The sequence below is a fragment of the Scyliorhinus torazame genome, chromosome 4, assembly GCF_047496885.1.
Source record: "Scyliorhinus torazame isolate Kashiwa2021f chromosome 4, sScyTor2.1, whole genome shotgun sequence".
NCBI lineage: Eukaryota > Metazoa > Chordata > Chondrichthyes > Carcharhiniformes > Scyliorhinidae > Scyliorhinus > Scyliorhinus torazame.
In genome coordinates, this window is record NC_092710.1 from 326,550,820 (window position 1) to 326,575,041 (window position 24,222).

Here is a 24,222-nt window from a genome sequence, read left to right on the forward strand (position 1 = left end):
GATAGAAATGACAGCAGCAGCAACCCAGGGGGGAGTGGGGGGGGGGGGGGGGGGGGGGGGGGAGGGAGGAGCACTATTCTGTGTTTTTGCTGTTTGTTTTTCTTTTTTAGTTTTTGTTGTAAGCTCACTATATTATTTAAATAATGTTATTTACCAGTTAATGTATAATCCCTTGTTGAGTTGTAAAAACGGAAAAATTATTGTTTGAAAAATTTTAATAAAATATATTTTTAAAAATAAATAAAACAACAAGTTGGAATGCTGGTGCAGAGTATGGAATTCTCTGCTTGTAAGATCGAGCCTTTCTTGTGTGCATGCAGCCCCGTCAATTCGTCCGGGATATTCCAGAGGATGCTCAGTGACTAGAAAGGGCTGATGGTGTGCATAACAGATCTTTGTTCTATTTTTGTTTAAAAAGGAAGTTAAGTAATTATCTGATTAGGAATGGGTTTCATTCAAAGATAAAGCGACAGACAAAGGATGCGTTAATCAAACAGATCATAAAAGTTCCAGTTCCATTGGGATAAAAAAGTGTCATTGTGGAATGTGACTCGCCAGGGTTGAATAGCGGAGATTCATGGAATGGTAAATAAATACAGATGTGGCAAACCTCTTTTCAGTTTGAAAGGGGAGGAATTTTCTTGCTTGTTCTAAAATTTGATTTCTTCATTCAGTTAGGAGCTTGTTGATATGTCTGATACCGGTGTGAGGTTGATGGCCTGAGAGTTTCCTCCTGCATCATAACTTTGGTGGAAGTGTGAAGGATGTTACCTAAACCTACAGGGAGTGTACAATACAAAACAGGTCATTCAGGCCAAGCATTCCATGTTAGGCATTATGCTTCGCTCCAGCCTCCTCACATGCGTCCTTTTACAACGAACAGCATGACCTGCTACTCTCTTTGCCCTCAAATTCTGACCTAGTTTCCCCTTTAAGTCTCTCAACCATTCGCTATGCATCTTCCAATTTTCTAAATTCTTTGGTATAGAAATAAAAATGGAAACACTGGACAAACCCAGGATCCGTAGTGAGGAACAGCTTTAATGTTTTGAGTCTAAATGACCCTTCTACGCCAAAACTATGACTTTGTGTGTCCAACCGTACTACAAAGAAAACATTTACGTCTTCTTATCTCTCTTCCACCCTCATATGTTCCCTTTTTAAACCTGAGGCAAAATCTCTTTAATATCTCCTTTCCACTGTAAGAAATTTTACAACACCAGGTTAAAGTCAAACAGGTTTGTTTGGAATCACTAGCTTTCCTAGCTTAAATTCTTCAGGACTCACCCGATGAAGGAGCTACGCTCCTAAAGCTATGTGCTCACCCCAGTCCAACACCGGCATCTCCACATCCTTTGCACTGACCACCTAAGGGCTTCATTATGTTAGGTCTAGTCCACCTATCAAAATTATTTTGTTTGATTCTTTCAAATTCCATATACGTCTGACTGGATCTTTCCTCAGACACTAGTTCATATGCACCTAAAATGGCTTTTCTCACTTCGTCAAAATCCCTAGGTGCCTTCTCTGATAACGATGCAAACACTTCACTCGCTCTACCTATGAACTTTGTTTTAACCAACAATACCCACTTGTGTTTTGGGCATTTCAATTGTTCAGCTACTTTCTCAAATGAGATTAAGAAAAAGGCTTCCACATATTTCTCATCAAACCTTGGTAATGCTTGAATATATTTAAATATATCGCCAGTAGGACTGGGTCTAAGAAGTGTTACTCCTTCCTCTGAACTTTCCTCAATTATTGCCTTTAACTCCAACATTTTAAGTTGATGTTTTCTTTGCTTTTACAATTCCATCCCCTTCAGTTCCATTTTCCGAATCTCTCTCCTTGCCTTTTCTTCCACCATTGCTGCCCCTACTTTTCCTTTCCTACTGTCTTTGCCTCTGTTTCTTTTTCCTTTACGTCCCTTGCTAATCTTTCCATTTCCACATCAAGTTTCCTCATTTTAATTTCCTTTGAGAAGCTGTTTCTTTTTCCTACAATTCTAATTGTTTCATTGGTCATAGAATTTTAGCTAATTCCAATGATTCAGACTGTGGTTCTGGCAAATTTAAATGCTGAGCTATTGTTTTAATTATCTCTACCTTCCTCACCCCTTCAGGTAAGGTCAACGCTCAATCCAATGGCTTTGTTTTAACCACCCTTTCTAAACAACCCAGAGTGACCTCTTCAACACCCAGGAAACTCTCAGCCACCCCCTGGGCTGCATGTGTTGGACTGTCTAACGCTGTAATCTTCTGGTTGCCCCTCCCCCCCCCCTCTCCAGGAGAAGGCCATCCATAACCGCTGGGAGTGGGAGAAAACTGGAGGGGGACCACCGGACCTGCGGCCCCTCACCGTGGCAGAGCAGAGGGCCCTGGACGCTGGCCCAGAAGAAAGGGATGTCGCTGGGGTGTAGTTGGCCACGGGCGAGGAAGTGAGACCCTGCTGAGTTGAAGTTGCCCGTGACACGTATGCCAATGCCACCCCCCCCAACGCCACCCCCACAACACCCTCACCCTATACCACCCCCACCCTCCCTAGCCCCTCACCCCCCACCCACACGCTCACCTCCACCCCCACTCCCCCCAGGCCTGCGGTCTTGTCTTGTGTCTTGTGGGACCTGCTGGAGGTGGGGTGGGTCTATTTGGCGTCCCCGGCCCCAGCTAGCGCCACAGCTGGAGCCCCCCCCCCCCCCCCCCCCTGTGAGCCTAGCAGCAACGAGAGCAGCTCAGGCACCAGCCCTCCGCCCGAGACCAAGGTGACTGCGGAGCTCGGTCAGAGGATGATACGGATTTCCCGTCACAGCTGTCTAAAGCACCCTTCACCCTCCCAGAGACACTCTGTTTGTTCCTGTTTCACTACTCCTGGGCGGGCACGGGAGGAGGCCTGATCCACCCGGGAAGGGAGCGGCCGTGGGGTGCGCTGGCGGGAGGGAGGGGGTGATTGGTGTTGGGGGGGGTGTGTGTGGTTCTGGCGGGTGCCAGGTCCCGCAGGGAGACCGTGTCCTGTCGGCCGTCGGGGTAAGCCACCTAGGCGTACTGCGGGTTCGCGTGGAGAAGGTGAACCCTCTCGACCAACGGGTCCGATTTGCGCGCCCGCACATGCTTTCGGAGCAAGATGGGTCCTGGGGCTACCAGCCAGGTCGGCAGCGACGTTCCGGAGGAGGACTTCCTGGAGAAGACAAGGAGGTGCTCGTGAGGCGTTTGATTAGTTGTGGTACACAGCAGCGACCGGATGGAGTGGAGGGCATCTGGGAGGACTTCCTGCCAATGGGAAACTGGGAGACATCTGGACCGTAGGGCCAGTAGGACGGTCTTCCAGACCGTACCGTTCTCCCTCTCTACTTGCCCTTCCCCCGGGGGTTGTAACTGGTCGTCCTGCTCGAGGCAATGCCCTTTCTGAGCAGGAATTGACGCAGTTCGTTGCTCATGAAGGCGGACCCCTGTCGCTATGGATGTATGCGGGGAAACTGAACAGTGTAAAGATGGTGCAGAGGGCTTTAATGACCGTGGCCGCGGTCATGTCGGGGCAGGGGATGGCGAAGGGGAAACGGGAGTATTCGTCCACCACGTTTAGGAAGTACGCGATGCGGTTGGTGGAGGGGAGGGGGCCTTTGAAAACCAGACTGAGGCGCTCAAAGTGATGGGAAGCCTTTATCAGGTGCGCTCTATCTGGCCTGAAAAAGTGCGGCTTGCACTCTGCGCAGATTTGGCAGTTCCTGGTGGCTGTTCGGACCTCCTCAACAGAGTAGGGGAGGTTGCGGGTCTTCACAAAGTGGTAGAATCGAGTGACCCCCCGGGTGGCAGAGGTCCTCGTGGAGGGCTTGGAGACGGTCTACTTTTTATACATTGGCACATGTGCCGCGGGATAGGGCATCGGACGGCTCGTTCAGCTTTCCGGGACGATACAAAATCCCATAGTTATAGGTGGAGAGCTCGATCCTCCACCTCAAGATCTTGTCGTTCTTGATCTTGCCCCGCTGTGCATTATCGAACATAAAGGCTACCGACTGTTGGTCAGTGAGGAGAGTGAATCTCCTGCTGGCCAGGTAATGCGTCCAATGTCGCACAGCTTCCACTATGGCTTGGGCTTCCTTTTCCACTGAGGAGTGGCAGATTTCTGAGGCGTGGAGGGTACGGGAGAAAAATGCCATGGGTCTGCCCGCTTGGTTGAGAGTGGCCGCCAGAGCTACGTCGGATGCGTCGCTCTCGACTTGGAAGGGGAGGGACTCGTTGATGGCGTGCATCATGGCCTTTGCGATATCCGCTTTGATGCAGCTGAAGGCCTGGGGGGCCTCTGTCGACAGGGGGAAGGTAGTGGACTGAATTAACAGGCGGGCCTTGTCTGTGTATTGGGGAACCCACTGGGTGTAATACGAGAAGAAGCCCAGGCAGCGTTTCAGGGCTTTGGAGCAGTGGGGGAGGGGAAATTCCATAAGGAGGCGCTCAGGGTCGGGGCCTATCACTCCATTACGCACTACGTAGCCGAGGATGGCTAGATGGTTGGTGCTAAACACGCATTTATCCTCGTTATAGGTGAGGTTCAGGGCGTTAGCGGTCTGGAGGAATTTGCGGAGGTTGGTGTCGTGGTCCTGCTGGTCATGGCCACAGATGGTTATATTGTCGAGATACGGGAACGTGGCCCGCAACCCGTGCTGGTCAACCATTCGGTCCATCTCCCGTTGGAAGACCGAGACCCCGTTAGTGATGCCAAATGGGACCCTTAAAAAGTGGTATAGCCGCCAATCTGCCTCGAAGGCCGTGTACCTGCGGTCACTTGGACGGATGGTATGCGGACTTGAGGTCCACGGTGGAAAAGACCTTGTACTGTGCAATCCGATTGACCATGTCGGATATGCGGGGGAGAGGGTACGCATCCAGCAGCGTGTACCTGTTGATGGTTTGACTCTAGTCTACGACCATCCTCTGCTTCTGCCCGGTTTTTACAACTACTACCTGGGCTCTCCAGGGACTATTGCTGGCCTGGATTATGCCTTCCTTCAGCAGCCGCTGGACTTCAGACCGGATAAACGTCCGATCCTGGGCGCTGTATCGTCTGCTCCTAGTGGCGACGGGTTTGCAATCCGGGGTGAGGTTCACAAACAAGGAAACCTTGAGGGTCGCGGGGCTGCAGATAGTGAGTGGGGGTATAGGGCCGCCGAATTGGAACGTTAGGCTCTGGAGGTTACACTGTAAATCTAACCCTAAGAGAGTGGGAGCGCAGAGGTGGGGAAGGACATAAAGCCTATAATTCTTAAACTCCCTCCTTGCACTGTTAGGTTCGCGATGCAGAACCCTTTGATCTCTACGGAATGGGATCCCGCTGCCAGGAAAATCTTTTGTGTGCTCGGACGAATGGAAAGAAAACAGCGTCTTACCGTATCCGGGTGGATAAAACTTTCCATTCTCCCAGAGTCGATTAGGCATGGCGTTTCGTACCCGTTGACCAGCACCGTTGTTGCCGTTTGGAGCGTCCGGGGCCGCGACTGGTCCAGGGTCACCAAAGCCAGTCGTGGTTGTTGCATCGGGGCGTTTTCTTCAGATTCCGTGGAGCCGTCTATGGTGGGGTCCTTGGCTATCAGCCAAGATGGCGGCGCCCATGGATCGCACGCGGTCGGGGCGGACAAAATGGCCGCGCCCATGAATCGCACGTGGCCGGGGGGGGTCACAAGATGGCGGCGCCCATCCTCCCCGCGTGGCGTCCGGGACCCAAAATGGCGGCGCCCGTTGGCCGCATATGGTTCGTTGGTGGGGGGTTGAGTCTGCTGCCCCATTCTCCCCCGGAGATTGCGGCGACCCCCCGGGACTGGCACAGCGCTGAGTAGTGCCCCTTTTTGCCGCAACTTTTACAGATGGCCGAGCGGGCCGGGCAGCGCCGCCGGGGGTGTTTTGACTGCCCGCAAAAATAGCAGCGGGGCCCACCCGGGTGGTCTGGTGCTCTGGCCGCGCAGGCTTGCGGAGGGGTGGGGGGTGCCGGGGAGTCGGTCGCAACGGGGGTCCACGGAGCCCAAGGGGCTGCCGCCCGGTCGGGGCCGTAGGCGCGGGCATTTTGTGAGGCCACGTCGAGGGAGGCGCAAGGCGTGCCTTTGTGAGCCCTAATGAGTCTCTCTCTAGCAGTCGCTGGCGAATTTGAGAAGACGTCATACCTGCCACAAAAGCATCCCTGATTAGGAGCTCCGTGTGCTCGTTTGCGCTCACCGATGGGCAGTTGCAGTTCCTTCCCAATATCAACAGCGCGCTGTAGAACTTGTCCAGCGATTCTCCGGGGATTTGCCATCTCATCGCGAGTTGGTGGCGTGCGTAGACCTGGTTTATGGGCCGAATGTAGACCCCTTTCAGCATGGTGACCGCCGTCGGGAAATCCTCCGCGTCTTCGATGAGCGTGTAGATCTCCGGGCTCATCCTGGAATGCAGGACCTGCATTTCCTGGTCTTCTGTGGTCCGGCCGGGGGCCGTTCGGAGGTAACCTTCGAAGCATGCTAGCCAGTGTTTAAATACGGCTGCTGAGTTTGCTGCATGGGGGCTGATTCGCAGACACTCCGGGGCGATCCGGAGCTCCATAGTCTTTTTAAGTCTGCTTAATAAATTGTAGCGCAACAATTACTCACTCAAGTCGAGAAGTGATGAAGTCAATCGAGGCTTTATTAAGCAAGACTTGTTCCCCAGCAGCTCAGTTACAAAATGAGGCTGCTGGGAGAACCCGGGCTCTTATACTCCGCCTTACTGGGTGGAGCCAGCAGGCGGCAGATCCAATCAGGACCCAGTGTCTGTCTACCAATAGCCTCTCGGCATCACAGGTACCGTACTACCGCTAATACATACCACCACAGGCACTTTAGTGAAGAGGCTCCTGGGACACTCTCTGGTGGGCACCACACAGCTGCTCCGGTACAGCAAGTGGAGGTAGGATCACCCAAGGGGGCGGACGGTTGGAGGGCAGGCCGATGCCAGGAACTAGCTGCCGTCCAGATGGGTTTCTGGATTCTGGAATGGGCAGTCCCATCTCCAGTGGAGATGCAGTCGCAGAGCCGGGGACTACATGAGGGGCTGTCGGTGAGCACCCAGCATCTGAAGGTGCAGTTGGAGGAGTCCAACCGCGTGCAGGAGCAGGAGGTGGTGCTGACCATACGTGCCACGCAGGCCAACACTGAGGCATTGAGGCATTAGCGGTGACGGTTGTGGCTATGGATCAGCATGTCCAAGGTCAGGGGCATTCCGTGCAGGCGCTGGCCGAGGCCCAGGACAGGGCTGCCACCTCACAGGCAGCCATGTGCCAGATCCACCTGGGCATCACAACGGCATTTCTGAATAATAATAATAATCTCTATAAGTGTCACAAGTAGGCTTACATTAACACTGCAAAGAAGTTACTGTGAAAAGCCCTCAGTCGCCACACTCCGGAGCCTTTTCGGGTCACAGAGGGAGAATTCAGAATGTCCAATTCACCTGAAAGCATGTCTTTCGGGACTTGTGGGAGGAAACCGGAGGGAACATCGGCTGGCATTGCCCAGGAGCTAGCTGATTGTGCGTAGACACAGAGGTAGGTGGTCCAGTCCCAGAGGGAGATGGTGCAGTCACTGGCTGATGTGACACATACTTAGAAGGTGGTGGCACAGTCAATGGGTGATGTGGTGCAGGCCCAGATGGAGATGGTCCACTCTCTGTGCTCCATGGCTGCGAGCGTGCAGACCCAGGCCGAGACCAGAGCGGGCCTCCATGACTAGGTGTACAGGTACACAGATCACTGAAAGGGGCAACACAGGTGGAGAAGGTAGTCAAGAAGGCATACAGCATGCTTGCCTTCATTGACCGGGGCATTGAGTATAAAAATTGGCAAGTCATGTTGCAGCTGTATGGAACCTTAGTTAGGCCACACTTGGAGTATAGTGTTCAATTCTGGTTGCCACACTACCAGAAGGATGTGGAGGCTTCAGAGAGGGTGCAGAAGAGATTTACCAGAATGTTGCCTGGTATGGAGGGCATTAGCTATGAGGAGAGATTGAATAAACTCAGTTTGTTCTCACTGGAACGAAAGAGGTTGGGGTCTACAAAATTATGAGGGGCATAGACAGAGTGGATAATCAGAAGCTTTTCCCTGGGGTAGAGGGGTCAAATACTAGGAGGCATAGGTTTAAGGTGCGAGGGACAAGGTTTAGAGGAGATGTACGAGGCAAGTTTTTTACACAGAGGGTAGTGGGTGCCTGGAACTCGCTGCCGGAGGAGGTTGTGGAAACAGGGACGATGGTGACATTTAAGGGATATCTTGACAAATACATGAATAGGATGAGAATAGAGGGATACGGCCCCAAGAAGTGTAGAAGATTTTAGGTTACACGGGCAGCATGGTGTGTTTATGGTGAGGCTGTGGTGTTTGTGGTGAGACTGTGGTGTTTGTGGTGAGGGCTTGGAGGGCCGAAGGGCCTGTTCCTGTGCTGTATTTTTTTTTGTTCTTTGTTGTTTGACTGGCAGTGCAGGTGGCGGGGAGCATCAAGGCATAGCTCCGATCGCACCCCTGTCCCTTGGAGTAGCCCGGGGCCATCGGGCACCCCGAGGGACGAGAAGGTGATGGGCCCATGCCAGTGACTCTCGCAGGGGTTATGCCGCAACACTGCAGCACCTCGGGCTTCAACCTTCCTGTCCCTGGTGCATCTGGTGGGCAGTGGGTAGAACAGAGTGACACCACCCCATCTGGGACGTCCGAACAGCAGCTGGTCCATCCAGACCGGTTGCCCCAGGAGACGGAGACCCAGGTAGCAGGACGCCTCCACTTCTGTTGTACAGTCTGGGGATCCACCATGACGTAGCATTGAGGCCTGTAAGGCCAGAATGTTAGAAACCAGTTAAGTTGGCACGGGTGCTGGGCAGTTTAGTTATAGGGGCTAGGGCACAAATCTGTATGCACGTTGTCATGCTAAACACCTGTTCATACTGTTACAACCTGCCTCAACGCTCTGTCAGATAGGTGTGAGAGGTGGACTGGTCTGGGCTGGCCGGAGAGAGGGGAGAATGGTCTGAAGTTCGGGGGGGGGGGGGAATGGGCGGATGCTGGAATGAGACTGTGTGGTGATTGTAGTGAGACTGTGTGGTGTTTGTGGTGAGACTGTGGTGTTTGTGCTGAGACTGCATGGTGACTGTAGTGAGACTGCATGGTGACTGTAGTGAGACTGCATGGTGATTGTGGTAAGATGGAGTGTTGACTGTAGTTAGGCTAGGTGGTGATTGTGGTGAGACTGTGGTGTTTGTGGTGAGACTGTGGTGTTTGTGGTGAGACTGTGTGGTGTTTGTGGTGAGATTGTGTGGTGTTTGTGGTGAGACTGTGTGGTGTTTGTGGTGAGACTGTGTGGTGTTTGTAGTGAGACTGTGTGGTGTTTGTGGTGAGACTGTGGTGATTATGGTGAGATGGGTGTTTGTGGTGAGACTGTGTGTTTGTGGTGAGGCTGTGGTGTTTGTGGTGAGACTGTGTGGTGTTTGTGGTGAGACTGTGGTGTTTGTGGTGAGACTGTGTGGTGTTTGTGGTGAGACTGTGTGGTGTTTGTGGTGAGACTGTGTGGTGTTTGTGGTGAGACTGTGTTTGTGGCGAGACTGTGTGGTGTTTGTGGTGAGACTGTGGTGATTGTGGTGAGACGGGTGTTTGTGGTGAGACTGTGTGGTGTTTGTGGTCAGACTGTGTGGTGTTTATGGTGAGACTGTGCGGTCTTTGTGGTCAGACTGTGTGGTGTTTATGGTGAGACGTGCGGTGTTTGTGGTGAGACTGTGTGGTGTTTGTGGTGAGGCTGTGCGGTGTTTGTGGTGAGACTGTGTGGTGTTTATGGCGAGACTGTGCGGTGTTTGTGGTGAGACTGTGTGGTGTTTATGGTGAGACTGTGCGGTGTTTGTGGTCAGACTGTGTGGTGTTTATGGTGAGACTGTGTGGTGTTTGTGGTCAGACTGTGTGGTGTTTATGGTGAGACTGTGTGGTGTTTGTGGTCAGACTGTGTGGTGTTTGTGGTGAGGCTGTGGTGTTTGTGGTGAGACTGTGTGGTGTTTATGGTGAGACTGTGCGGTGTTTATGGTGAGGCTGTGCGGTGTTTGTGGTGAGACTGTGGTGTTTGTGGTGAGACTGTGTGGTGTTTATGGTGAGACTGTGCGGTGTTTGTGGTGAGACTGTGTGGTGTTTGTGGTCAGACTGTGTGGTGTTTGTGGTGAGGCTGTGCGGTGTTTGTGGTGAGACTGTGGTGTTTGTGGTGAGACTGTGTGGTGTTTGTGGTGAGACTGTGGTGTTTGTGGTGAGACTGTGTGGTGTTTATGGTGAGACTGTGCGGTGTTTGTGATGAGACTGTGTGGTGTTTATGGTGAGACTGTGCGGTGTTTGTGGTCAGACTGTGTGGTGTTTATGGTGAGACTGTGTGGTGTTTGTGGTCAGACTGTGTGGTGTTTGTGGTGACACTGTGTGGTGTTTGTGGTCAGACTGTGTGGTGTTTGTGGTGAGGCTGTGCGGTGTTTGTGGTGAGACTGTGGTGTTTGTGGTGAGACTGTGGTGTTTGTGGTGACACTGTGTGTTTGTGGTGAGACTGTGGTGTTTGTGGTGAGACTGTGCGGTGTTTGTGGTGACACTGTGTGGTGTTTGTGGTCAGACTGTGTGGTGTTTGTGGTGAGGCTGTGCGGTGTTTGTAGTGATACTGTGGTGTTTGTGGTGAGACTGTGTTGTGTTTGTGGTGAGACTGTGGTGTTTGTGGTGAGACTGTGTGGTGTTTGTGGTGAGACTGTGTGGTGTTTATGGTGAGAATGTGCGGTGTTTGTGGTGAGACTGTGTGGTGTTTGTGGTCAGACTGTGTGGTGTTTGTGGTGAGGCTGTGCGGTGTTTGTGGTGAGACTGTGGTGTTTGTGGTGAGACTGTGTGGTGTTTGTGGTGAGACTGTGTGGTGTTTGTGGTGAGACTGTGTGGTGTTTGTGGTGAGACTGTGTGGTGTTTGTGGTGAGACTGTGGTGTTTGTGGTGAGACTGTGTGGTGTTTGTGGTGAGACTATGGTGTTTGTGGTGAGACTGTGTGGTGTTTGTGGTGAGACTGTGTGGTGTTTATGGTGAGAATGTGCGGTGTTTGTGGTGAGACTGTGTGGTGTTTGTGGTCAGACTGTGTGGTGTTTGTGGTGAGGCTGTGCGGTGTTTGTGGTGAGACTGTGGTGTTTGTGGTGAGACTGTGTGGTGTTTGTGGTGAGACTGTGTGGTGTTTGTGGTGAGACTGTGTGGTGTTTGTGGTGAGACTGTGTGGTGTTTGTGGTGAGACTGTGGTGTTTGTGGTGAGACTGTGTGGTGTTTATGGTGAGACTGTGCGGTATTTGTGATGAGACTGTGTGGTGTTTGTGGTGAGACTGTGCGGTGTTTGTGGTGAGACTGTGCGGTGTTTGTGGTGAGACTGTGTGGTGTTTATGGTGAGACTGTGCGGTGTTTGTGGTCAGACTGTGTGGTGTTTATGGTGAGACTGTGTGGTGTTTGTGGGGAGACTGTGTGGTGTTTGTGGTGAGACTGTGTGGTGTTTGTGGTGAGACTGTGCGGTGTTTGTGGTGAGACTGTGCGGTGTTTGTGGTCAGACTGTGTGGTGTTTGTGGTGAGACTGTGTGGTGTTTGTGGTGAGACTGTGTGGTGTTTATGGTGAGACTGTGCGGTGTTTGTGGTGAGACTGTGCGGTGTTTGTGGTGAGACTGTGTGGTGTTTATGGTGAGACTGTGCGGTGTTTGTGGTCAGAATGTGTGGTGTTTATAGTGAGACTGTGTGGTGTTTGTGGTCAGACTGTGTGGTGTTTGTGGTGAGACTGTGTGGTGTTTGTGGTGAGATTGTGTGGTGTTTGTGGTCAGACTGTGTGGTTGTGGTGAGACTGTGCGGTGTTTGTGGTGAGACTGTGCGGTGTTTGTGGTGAGACTGTGTGGTGTTTATGGTGAGACTGTGCGGTGTTTGTGGTCAGACTGTGTGGTGTTTATGGTGAGACTGTGTGGTGTTTGTGGTCAGACTGTGTGGTGTTTGTGGTGAGACTGTGCGGTGTTTGTGGTGAGACTGTGCGGTGTTTGTGGTGAGACTGTGTGGTGTTTATGGTGAGACTGTGCGGTGTTTGTGGTCAGACTGTGTGGTGTTTATGGTGAGACTGTGTGGTGTTTGTGGGGAGACTGTGTGGTGTTTGTGGTGAGACTGTGTGGTGTTTGTGGTCAGACTGTGTGGTGTTTGTGGTGAGGCTGTGCGGTGTTTGTGGTCAGACTGTGTGGTGTTTGTGGTGAGACTGTGTGGTGTTTGTGGTCAGACTGTGCGGTGTTTGTGGTGAGGCTGTGTGGTGTTTGTGGTGAGACTGTGCGGTGTTTGTGGTGAGGCTGTGCGGTGTTTGTGGTGAGGCTGTGCGTTGTTTGTGGTGAGGCTGTGCGGTGTTTGTGGTGAGACTGTGCGGTGTTTGTGGTGAGACTGTGTGGTGTTTGTGGTGAGACTGTGTGGTGTTTGTGGTGAGGCTGTGTGGTATTTGTGGTGAGACTGTGTGGTGTTTGTGGTGAGACTGTGTGGTGTTTGTGGTGAGACTGTGTGGTGTTTGTGGTGAGACTGTGTGGTGTTTGTGGTGAGGCTGTGTGGTGTTTGTGGTGAGACTGTGTGGTGTTTGTGGTGAGACTGTGTGGTGTTTGTGGTGAGACTGTGCAGTGTTTGTGGTGAGGCTGTGCGGTGTTTGTGGTGAGGCTGTGCGGTGTTTGTGGTGAGACTGTGTGGTGTTTGTGGGGAGGCTGTGCGGTGTTTGTGGTGAGACTGTGTGGTGTTTGTGGTGAGACTGTGTGGTGTTTGTGGTGAGGCTGTGTGGTGTTTGTGGTGAGACTGTGCGGTGTTTGTGGTGAGACTGTGTGGTGTTTGTGGTGAAACTGTTTGATGTTTGTGGTGAGACTGTGCGGTGTTTGTGGTGAAACTGTTTGGTGTTTGTGGTGAGACTGTGCGGTATTTGTGGTGAGACTGTGTGGTGTTTGTGGTGAGACTGTGTGGTCTTTGTGGTGAGACTGTGTGGTGTTTGTGGTGAGACTGTGTGGTGTTTGTGGTGAGACTGTGTGGTGTTTGTGGTGAGGCTGTGCGGTGTTTGTGGTGAGACTGTGTGGTGTTTGTGGTGAGACTGTGTGGTGTTTGTGGTGAGACTGTGCGGTGTTTGTGGTGAAACTGTGTGGTGTTTAGAACATAGAACGATACAGCGCAGTACAGGCCCTTCGGCCCACGATGTTGCACCGAAACAAAAGCCATCTAACCTACACTATGCCATTATCATCCATATGTTTATCCAATAAACTTTTAAATGCCCTCAATGTTGGCGAGTTCACTACTGTAGCAGGTAGGGCATTCCACGGCCTCACTCCTCTTTGCGTAAAGAACCTACCTCTGACATCTGTCCTATATCTATTACCCCTCAGTTTAAAGCTATGTCCCCTCGTGCCAGCCATTTCCATCCGCGGGCGAAGGCTCTCACTGTCCACCCTATCTAACCCCCTGATCATTTTGTATGCCTCTATTAAGTCTCCTCTTAACCTTCTTCTCGCCAACGAAAAGAACCTCAAGTCCATCAGCCTTTCCTCATAGGATTTTCCCTCCACACCAGGCAACATCCTGGTAAATATCCTCTGCACCCTCTCCAAAGCCTCCACGTACTTCCTATAATGCGGTGACCAGAACTGTACGCAATACTCCAAATGCGGCCGTACCAGAGTTTTGTACAGCTGCAACATGGTCTCCTGACTCCGGAACTCAATCCCTCTACCAATAAAGGCCAACACTCCATAGGCCTTCTTCACAACCCTATCAACCTGGGTGGCAACTTTCAGGGATCTATGTACATGGACACCTAGATCCCTCTGCTCATCCACACTTCCAAGAACTTTACCATTAGCCAAATATTCCGCATTCCTGTTATTCCTTCCAAAGTGAATCACCTCACACTTCTCTACATTAAACTCCATTTGCCACCTCTCAGCCCAGCTCTGCAGCTTATCTATATCCCTTTGTAACCTGCTACATCCTTCCACACTGTCGACAACACCACCGACTTTAGTATCGTCTGCAAATTTACTCACCCACCCTTCGGCGCCTTCCTCTAGGTCATTGATAAAAATTACAAACAGCAACGGCCCCAGAACAGATCCTTGTGGTACTCCACTTGTAACTGAACTCCATTCTGAACATTTCCCATCAACCACCACCCTCTGTCTTCTTCCAGCTAGCCAATTTATGATCCACATCTCTAAATCACCCTCAATCCCCAGCCTTCGTATTTTCTTCAATAGCCGACCGTGGGGAACCTTATCAAACGCTTTGATGAAATCCATATACACCACATCAACTGCTCTACCCTCGTCTACCTGTTCAGTCACCTTCTCAAAGAACTCGATAAGGTTTGTGAGGCATGACCTACCCTTCACAAAGCCATGCTGACTATCCCTGATCATATTATTCCTATCTAGATGATTATAAATCTTGTCTGTTTGTGGTGAGACTGTGTGGTGTTTGTGGTGAGACTGTGTGGTGTTTGTGGTGAGATTGTGTGGTGTTTGTGGTGAGACTGTGCGGTGTTTGTGGTGAAACTGTTTGGTGTTTGTGGTGAGACTGTGTGGTGTTTGTGGTGAGACTGAGTGGTGTTTGTGGTGAGACTGTGCGGTGTTTGTGGTGAGACTGTGTGGTGTTTGTGGTGAGACTGTGTGGTGTTTGTGGTGAGACTGTGCGGTGTTTGTGGTGAGACTGTGTGGTGTTTGTGGTGAGACTGTGTGGTGTTTGTGGTGAGACTGTGTGGTGTTTGTGGTGAGACTGTGCGGTGTTTGTGGGGAGACTGTGTGGTGTTTGTGGTGAGACTGTGTGGTGTTTGTGGTGAGACTGTGTGGTGTTTGTGGTGAGGCTGTGTGGTGTTTGTGGTGAGACTGTGTGGTGTTTGTGGTGAGACTGTGTGGTGTTTGTGGTGAGACTGTGTGGTGTTTGTGGTGAGACTGTGTGGTGATTGTGGTGAGGCTATGTGGTGTTTGTGGTGAGACTGTGTGGTGTTTGTGGTGAGACTGTGTGGTGTTTGTGGTGAGACTGTGCAGTGTTTGTGGTGAGGCTGTGCGGTCTTTGTGGTGAGGCTGTGCGGTGTTTGTGGTGAGACTGTGTGGTGTTTGTGGGGAGGCTGTGCGGTGTTTGTAGTGAGACTGTGTGGTGTTTGTGGTGAGACTGTGTGGTGTTTGTGGTGAGGCTGTGTGGTGTTTGTGGTGAGACTGTGCGGTGTTTGTGGTGAGACTGTGTGGTGTTTGTGGTGAGACTGTTCGGTGTTTGTGGTGAAACTGTGCGGTGTTTGTGGTGAAACTGTTTGGTGTTTGTGGTGAGACTGTGTGGTATTTGTGGTGAGACTGAGTGGTGTTTGTGGTGAGACTGTGCGGTGTTTGTGGTGAGACTGTGTGGTGTTTGTGGTGAGACTGTGTGGTGTTTGTGGTGAGACTGTGCGGTGTTTGTGGTGAGACTGTGTGGTGTTTGTGGTGAGACTGCGTGATGTCTGTGGTGAGACTGTGCGGTGTTTGTGGTGAAACTGTTTGGTGTTTGTGGTGAGACTGGGTGGTGTTTGTGGTGAGACTGAGTGGTGTTTGTGGTGAGACTGTGCGGTGTTTGTGGTGAGACTGTGTGGTGTTTGTGGTGAGACTGTGTGGTGTTTGTGGTGAGACTGTGCGGTGTTTATGGTGAGACTGTGTGGTGTTTGTGGTGAGACTGTGTGGTGTTTGTGGTGAGACTGTGTGGTGTTTGTGGTGAGACTGTGCGGTGTTTGTGGGGAGACTGTGTGGTGTTTGTGGTGAGACTGTGTGGTGTTTGTGGTGAGACTGTGTGGTGTTTGTGGTGAGACTGTGTGGTGTTTGTGGTGAGGCTGTGTGGTGTTTGTGGTGAGACTGTGTGGTGTTTGTGGTGAGACTGTGTGGTGTTTGTGGTGAGACTGTGTGGTGTTTGTGGTGAGACTGTGTGGTGTTTGTGGTGAGTCTGTGTGGTGTTTGTGGTGAGACTGTGTGGTGTTTGTGGTGAGACTGTGTGGTGTTTGTGGTGAGACTGTGTGGTGTTTGTGGTGAGGCTGTGCGGTGTTTGTGGTGAGGCTGTGCGGTGTTTGTGGTGAGACTGTGTGGTGTTTGTGGGGAGGCTGTGCGGTGTTTGTGGTGAGACTGTGTGGTGTTTGTGGTGAGACTGTGTGGTGTTTGTGGTGAGGCTGTGTGGTGTTTGTGGTGAGACTGTGCGGTGTTTGTGGTGAGACTGTGTGGTGTTTGTGGTGAAACTGTTTGATGTTTGTGGTGAGACTGTGCGGTGTTTGTGGTGAAACTGTTTGGTGTTTGTGGTGAGACTGTGCGGTATTTGTGGTGAGACTGTGTGGTGTTTGTGGTGAGACTGTGTGGTGTTTGTGGTGAGACAGTGTGGTGTTTGTGGTGAGACTGTGTGGTGTTTGTGGTGAGACTGTGTGGTGTTTGTGGTGAGGCTGTGCGGTGTTTGTGGTGAGACTGTGTGGTGTTTGTGGTGAGACTGTGTGGTGTTTGTGGTGAGACTGTGCGGTGTTTGTGGTGAAACTGTGTGGTGTTTAGAACACAGAACGATACAGCGCAGTACAGGCCCTTCGGCCCACGATGTTGCACCGAAACAAAAGCCATCTAACCTACACTATGCCATTATCATCCATATGTTTATCCAATAAACTTTTAAATGCCCTCAATGTTGGCGAGTTCACTACTGTAGCAGGTAGGGCATTCCACGGCCTCACTCCTCTTTGCGTAAAGAACCTACCTCTGACATCTGTCCTATATCTATTACCCCTCAGTTTAAAGCTATGTCCCCTCGTGCCAGCCATTTCCATCCGCGGGCGAAGGCTCTCACTGTCCACCCTATCTAACCCCCTGATCATTTTGTATGCCTCTATTAAGTCTCCTCTTAACCTTCTTCTCGCCAACGAAAAGAACCTCAAGTCCATCAGCCTTTCCTCATAGGATTTTCCCTCCATACCAGGCAACATCCTGGTAAATATCCTCTGCACCCTCTCCAAAGCCTCCACGTACTTCCTATAATGCGGTGATCAGAACTGTACGCAATACTCCAAATGCGGCCGTACCAGAGTTTTGTACAGCTGCAACATGGTCTCCTGACTCCGGAACTCAATCCCTCTACCAATAAAGGCCAACACTCCATAGGCCTTCTTCACAACCCTATCAACCTGGGTGGCAACATTCAGGGATCTATGTAAATGGACACCTAGATCCCTCTGCTCATCCACACTTCCAAGAACTTTACCATTAGCCAAATATTCCGCATTCCTGTTATTCCTTCCAAAGTGAATCACCTCACACTTCTCTACATTAAACTCCATTTGCCACCTCTCAGCCCAGCTCTGCAGCTTATCTATATCCCTCTGTAACCTGCTGCATCCTTCCACACTGTCGACAACACCACCGACTTTAGTATCGTCTGCAAATTTACTCACCCACCCTTCTGCGCCTTCCTCTAGGTCATTGATAAAAATGACAAACAGCAACGTCCCCAGAACAGATCCTTGTGGTACTCCACTTGTAACTGAACTCCATTCTGAACATTTCCCATCAACCACCACCCTCTGTCTTCTTCCAGCTAGCCAATTTATGATCCACATCTCTAAATCACCCTCAATCCCAGCCTTCGTATTTTCTTCAATAGCCGACCGTGGGGAACCTTATCAAACGCTTTGCTAAAATCCATATACACCACATCAACTGCTCTACCCTCGTCTACCTGTTCAGTCACCTTCTCAAAGAACTCAATAAGGTTTGTGAGGCATCACCTACCCTTCACAAAGCCATGCTGACTATCCCTGATCATATTATTCTTATCTAGATGATTATAAATCTTGTCTGTTTGTGGTGAGACTGTGTGGTGTTTGTGGTGAGACTGTGTGGTGTTTGTGGTGAGATTGTGTGGTGTTTGTGGTGAGACTGTGTGGTGTTTTTGGTGAGACTGTGTGGTGTTTGCGGTGAGACTGTGCGGTGTTTTTGGTGAAACTGTTTGGTGTTTGTGGTGAGACTGTGTGGTGTTTGTGGTGAGACTGAGTGGTGTTTGTGGTGAGACTGTGTGGTGTTTGTGGTGAGACTGTGTGGTGTTTGTGGTGAGACTGTGCGGTGTTTGTGGTGAGACTGTGTGGTGTTTGTGGTGAGACTGTGTGGTGTTTGTGGTGAGACTGTGTGGTGTTTGTGGTGAGACTGTGCGGTGTTTGTGGGGAGACTGTGTGGTGTTTGTGGTGAGACTGTGTGGTGTTTGTGGTGAGACTGTGTGGTGTTTGTGGTGAGGCTGTGTGGTGTTTGTGGTGAGACTGTGTGGTGTTTGTGGTGAGACTGTGTGGTGTTTGTGGTGAGACTGTGTGGTGTTTGTGGTGAGACTGTGTGGTGTTTGTGGTGAGGCTGTGTGGTGTTTGTGGTGAGACTGTGTGGTGTTTGTGGTGAGACTGTGTGGTGTTTGTGGTGAGACTGTGTGGTGTTTGTGGTGAGGCTGTGCGGTGTTTGTGGTGAGACTGTGTGGTGTTTGTGGTGAGACTGTGCGGTGTTTGTGGTGAGGCTGTGTGGTGTTTGTGGTGAGACTGTGTGGTGTTTGTGGTGAGACTGTGTGGTGTTTGTGGTGAGAATGTGCAGTGTTTGTGGTGAGGCTGTGCGATGTTTGTGGTGAGGCTGTGCGGTGTTTGTGGTGAGACTGTGTGGTGTTTGTGGTGAGGCTGTGCGGTGTTTGTGGTGAGACTGTGTGGTGTTTGTGGTGAGACTGTGTGGTGTTTGTGGTGAGACTGTGCGGTGTTTGTGGTGAGACTGTGTGGTGTTTGTGATCAGACTGTGCGGTGTTTGTGGTGAGACTGTGGTGTTTGTGGTGAGACTGTGTGGTGTTTGTGGTGAGACTGTGCGGTGTTTGTGGTGAGACTGTGGTGTTTGTGGTGAGATTGTGTGGTGTTTGTGTTGAGACTGTGTGGTGTTTGTGGTGAAACTGTGGTGTTTGTGGGGAGGCAGTGCGGTGTTTGTGGTGAGACTGTGGTGTTTGTGGTGAGACTGTGTGGTGTTTGTGGTGAGACTGTGTGGTGTTTGTGGTGAGACTGTGTGGTGTTTGTGGTGAGACTGTGTGGTGTTTGTGGTGAGACTGTGGTGTTTGTGGGGAGGCTGTCGGTGTTTGTGGTGAGACTGTGGTGTTTGTGGTGAGACTGTGCGGTGTTTGTGGTGAGACTGTGGTGTTTGTGGGGAGGCTGTGCGGTGTTTGTGGTGAGGCTGTGCGGTGTTTGTGGTGAGACTGTGGTGTTTGTGGGGAGGCTGTGCGGTGTTTGTGGTGAGACTGTGTGGTGTTTGTGGTGAGACTGTGCGGTGTTTGTGGTGAGACTGTGGTGTTTGTGGGGAGGCTGTGCGGTGTTTGTGGTGAGGCTGTGTGGTGTTTATGGTGAGACTGTGGTGTTTGTGGTGAGACTGTGTGGTGTTTGTGGTGAGACTGTGTGGTGTTTGTGGTGAGAATGGTGTTTGTGGTAAGACTGTGTTTGTGGTGAGACTGTGTTTGTGGGGAGGTTGTGCGGTGTTTGTGGTGAGTCTGTGTTTGTGATGAGACTGTGTGGTGTTTGTGGTGAGGCTGTGCGGTGTTTGTGGTGAGACTGTGCGGTGTTTGTGGTGAGACTGTGGTGTTTGTGGGGAGGCTGTGCGGTGTCTGTGGTGAGACTGGTGTTTGTGGTGAGACTGTGTTTGTGGTGAGACTGTGGTGTTTGTGGTGAGACTGTGTGGTTTTTGTGGTGAGACTGTGGTGTTTGTGGGGAGGCTGTGCGGTGTTTGTGGTGAGACTGTGTGGTGTTTGTGGTGAGACTGTGTGGTGTTTGTGGTGAGACTGTGCGGTGTTTGTGGTGAGACTGTGTGGTGTTTGTGGTGAGACTGTGCGGTGTTTGTGGTGAGACTGGTGTTTGTGGTGAGACTGTGCGGTGTTTGTGGTGAGACTGTGGTGTTTGTGGGGAGGCTGTGCGGTGTTTGTGGTGAGACTGTGTGGTGTTTGTGGTGAGACTGTGGTGTTTGTGGGGAGGCTGTGCGGTGTTTGTGGTGAGACTGTGTTTGTGGTGAGACTGTGGTGTTTGTGGTGAGACTGTGTGGTTTTTGTGGTGAGACTGTGTGGTGTTTGTGGTGAGACTGTGCGGTGTTTGTGGTGAGACTGTGTGGTGTTTGTGGTGAGACTGTGCGGTGTTTGTGGTGAGACTGTGCGGTGTTTGTGATGAGACTGTGTGGTGTTTGTGGTGAGACTGTGTGGTGTTTGTGGGGAGGCTGTGTGGTGTTTGTGGTGAGACTGGTGTTTGTGGTGAGACTGTGTTTGTGGTGAGACTGTGCGGTGTTTGTGGTGAGACTGTGGTGTTTGTGGGGAGGCTGTGCGGTATTTGTGGTGAGACTGGTGTTTGTGGTGAGACTGTGTTTGTGGTGAGACTGTGGTGTTTGTGGTGAGACTGTGTTTGTGGTGAGACTGTGTGGTGTTTGTGGTGAGACTGTGGTGTTTGTGGTGAGACTGTGGTGTTTGTGGTGAGACTGTGTGGTGTCTGTGGTGAGACTGTGTTTGTGATGAGACTGTGGTGTTTGTGGTGGGACTGTGGTGTTTGTGGTGAGACTGGTGTTTGTGGTGAGACTGTGTGGTGTTTGTGGTGAGACTTTGGTGTTTGTGGTGAGACTGTGTGTTGTTTGTGGTGAGACTGTGGTGTTTGTGGTGGGACTGTGTGGTGTTTGTGGTGAGACTGTGGTGTTTGTGGTGAGACTGTGTGGTGTTTGTGGTGAGGCTGTGGTGTTTGTGGTCAGACTGTGGTGTTTGTGGTGAGTCTTAGTGTCTGTGGTGAGACTGTGGTGTTTGTGGTGATACTGTGGTGTTTGTGGTGAGACTGTGGTGTTTGTGGTGGGACTGTGTGGTGTTTGTGGTGAGACTGTGGTGTTTGTGGTGAGACTGTGTGGTGTTTGTGGTGAGTCTGTGTGTCTGTGGTGAGACTGTGGTGTTTGTGGTGAGACTGTGGTGTTTGTGGTGAGTCTTAGTGTCTGTGGTGAGACTGTGGTGTTTGTGGTGAGACTGTGGTGTTTGTGGTGAGACTGTGGTGTTTGTGGTGGGACTGTGTGGTGTTTGTGGTGAGACTGTGGTGTTTGTGGTGGGACTGTGTGGTGTTTGTGGTGAGACTGTGTGGTGTTTGTGGTGAGTCTGTGTGTCTGTGGTGAGACTGTGGTGTTTGTGGTGGGACTGTGGTGTTTGTGGTGAGACTGTGGTGTTTGTGGTGAGTCTTAGTGTCTGTGGTGAGTCTTAGTGTCTGTGGTGAGACTGTGGTGTTTGTGGTGAGACTGTGGTGTTTGTGGTGGGACTGTGGTGTTTGTGGTGAGACTGTGGTGTTCGTGGGGAGGCTGTGTTTGTGGTGAGACTGTGGTGTTTGTGGTGAGACTGTGGTGTTTGTGGTGGGACTGTGGTGAGACTGTGGTGTTTGTGGTGAGACTGTGGTGTTTGTGGTGAGACTGTGGTGTTTGTGGTGAGACTGTGGTGTTTGTGGTGAGACTGTGGTGTTTGTGGTGGGACTGTGGTGTTTGTGGTGAGACTGTGGTGTTCGTGGGGAGGCTGTGTTTGTGGTGAGACTGTGGTGTTTGTGGTGAGACTGTGGTGTTTGTGGTGGGACTGTGGTGTTTGTGGTGAGACTGTGGTGTTTGTGGTGGGACTGTGGTGTTTGTGGTGGGACTGTGGTGTTTGTGGTGGGACTGTGTTTGTGGTGGTCCAGTGGGGGTGGTGGAAAAAACATTTACAGGTTTGTGAAATTTTTTAAGTTTACAGACTGGTGAAAATTTACAAATTCAGCCGGTCGGGTTCCTTGATCCTCCTCTGTGACCGCCTTGGTCCCGGAGGTGATACAGGCGCCGACTTGGTCGCTTGTGACTCTGGGAGCATGTTCTCCTCATCTTCATCCCCGGGTGGAACCAGTGGGAGGACGGATCGCCCTGGGGCGGGGGCTGTAGTGAGGTGTGCTGGGGAGGGGGAGTGGCGTCGGGGCAATCGGAGGGGAGGGTGTCGGGTGGTGGTGGGCCGTGGGCGGGGATCCAGCTGGCGCCAGGTCCCTGAGGGAGACTGTGTCCTGGCGGCCATCGGGGTACGCCACGTGTACTGCGGGTTTGCATGCAGCATCTGTACCCTTTCGACCAACAGGTCCGCCTTGTGGAGCCGCACGTCCTTGCGGAGGGGAACGGGTCCTGGAGCTGCCAGCCACGTTGGGAGCGAAACCCCGGAGGTGGACTTCCTAGGGAAGGCAAAGAGATGTTCATGGGGGGTTTCATTAGTCACAGTGCAGAGTAGCGATCGAATGGAGTGGAGCGCTTCGGGGAGGACCTCCTGCCAGCGGGAAACCGGGAGATTTTTAGACCGTAGGGCCAGCAGGACGGCCTTCCAGACCGTCCCATTCTCCCTCTCCACCTGCCCGTTTCCCTGGGGGTTGTAGCTGGGCGTCCTGCTCGAGGCGATCCCTTTGCCGAGCAGGAACTGACGCAGCTCATCACTCATTAAGGAGGATCCCATGTCGCTGTGGATGTAAGCGGGGAAACCGAACAGGGCAAAGATGGTGCTGAGTGCTTTAATGACTGTGGCAGACATCATATCGGGGCATGGGATGGCGAAGGGGAATCGTGAGTATTCATCGACCACGTTCAGGAAGTATGTGTTTCGGTCGGTGGAGGGGAGGGGCTCTTTGAAGTCCATGCTGAGGCGTTCAAAGGGGCGTCAGGCCTTCACCAGATGCGTTCGGTCTGGCCGGTAGAAGTGCGGTTTGCACTCCGCGCAGACCTGGCAGTCTCTGGTGACGGCCCTGACCTCCTCAATGGACTAGGGCAGGTTGCGGGCCTTTATGAAGTGAAAGAACCGGGTGACCCCTGGGTGACAGAGACCATCGTGCAGGCCCTGAATCGGTCCACTTGTGCGCTGGCACATGTATCTCGGGATAGGGCATCGGGGGGCTCGTTGAGCTTACTGGAGCGATACAAAATCTCGTAATTGTAGGTGGAGAGCTCGATCCTCCACCTTAAGATTTTATCATTTTTGATCTTGCCACGCTGTGCATTATCAAACATGAAGGCAACCGACCGTTGGTCAGTGAGGAGAGTGAATCTCCTGCCGGCCAGGTAATGCCTCCAATGCCGCACAGCTTCCACGATGGCTTGGGCTTCCTTTTCGACAGAGGAGTGCCGAATTTCGGAGGCATGGAGGGTGCGGGAAAAGAATGCCACGGGTCTGCCTGCCTGGTTGAGGGTGGCGGCCAGAGCGATGTCCGATGCATCGCTCTCGACCTGAAAGGGGAGGGTCTCGTCGAACGCGTGCATCATGGCCTTGGCGATGTCTGCCTTAATGCGGTTAAAGGCCTGGCAGGCCTCAGCCGTCAGGGGAAAAACTGTGGAGTGGATGAGTGGGCGGGCCTTGTCCGCATAGTTCGGGTCCCACTGGGCGGAATAGGAGAAAAACCCTAGGCATTGTTTCAGCGACTTGGGGCAGTGGGGAAGGGGAAGTTCCATGAGGGGGTGCATGCGGTCGGGGTCGGGCCCTAGAACTCCATTTTCCACAACATAGCCAAGGATGGCTAAGCGGTTGGTGCAGAACACGCACTTCTCCTTATGGTACTTGAGGTTAAGGCGTTTAGCGGTGTGGAGAAATATGAAGAGGTTAGCGTCATGGTCCTGCTGGTCGTGGCCGCAGATGGTGACATTATCTAGGTACGGGAAGGTGGCCCGCAGTCCGCATCGGTCAACCATTCGGTCCATCGCACGTTGGAAGACCGAGAACCCGTGAGTGATGCCGAAAGGAACCCTATGGAAGTGGTAAAGACAGCCTTCTGCTTCGAACGCAGTGTATCGGCGGTCCGCCTTGAGAATGCGGAGCTGGTGGTAGGCAGATTTCAGGTCCACTGTGGAGAAGACCCGGTACTGTGCAATCTGATTGACAATATCAGATATGCGTGGGAGGGAGTACGCGTCGAGCTGCGTGTACCGATTGATGGTCTGACTGTAGTCAATGACCATCCTGTGTTTCTCCCCCGTTTTCACCACTACCACTTGGGCTCTCCAGGGCCTGTTGCTGGCCTCAATGATGCTTTCCCGCAGCAGCCACTGGATCTCAGACCTGAGGAAGGTCCTGTCCTGGGCACTGTACCGTCTGCTCCGGGTGGCGACGGGTTTGCAATCCGGGATGAGGTTTGCAACAGAGAAGGTGGGTCGACCTTAAGGGTCGCGAGGCC

General features: G+C 51.9%; 1 long non-coding RNA gene across 2 annotated transcripts in view; it reads right to left on the reverse strand.

Moving 5' to 3' along the window:
• LOC140411122 (uncharacterized) overlaps positions 1 to 24,222 on the reverse strand; it is a 58,378-nt gene that overhangs the window by 16,726 nt on the left and 17,430 nt on the right. The window contains exon 2 of one of the 2 annotated variants that reach the window (XR_011940824.1): positions 611 to 777. The exons of the other annotated variant lie outside the window; for it this stretch is intronic. This is a non-coding gene — a long non-coding RNA (uncharacterized lncRNA). The remainder of the gene's footprint in view (positions 1 to 610; positions 778 to 24,222) is intronic. 2 annotated transcript variants of the gene reach the window in all.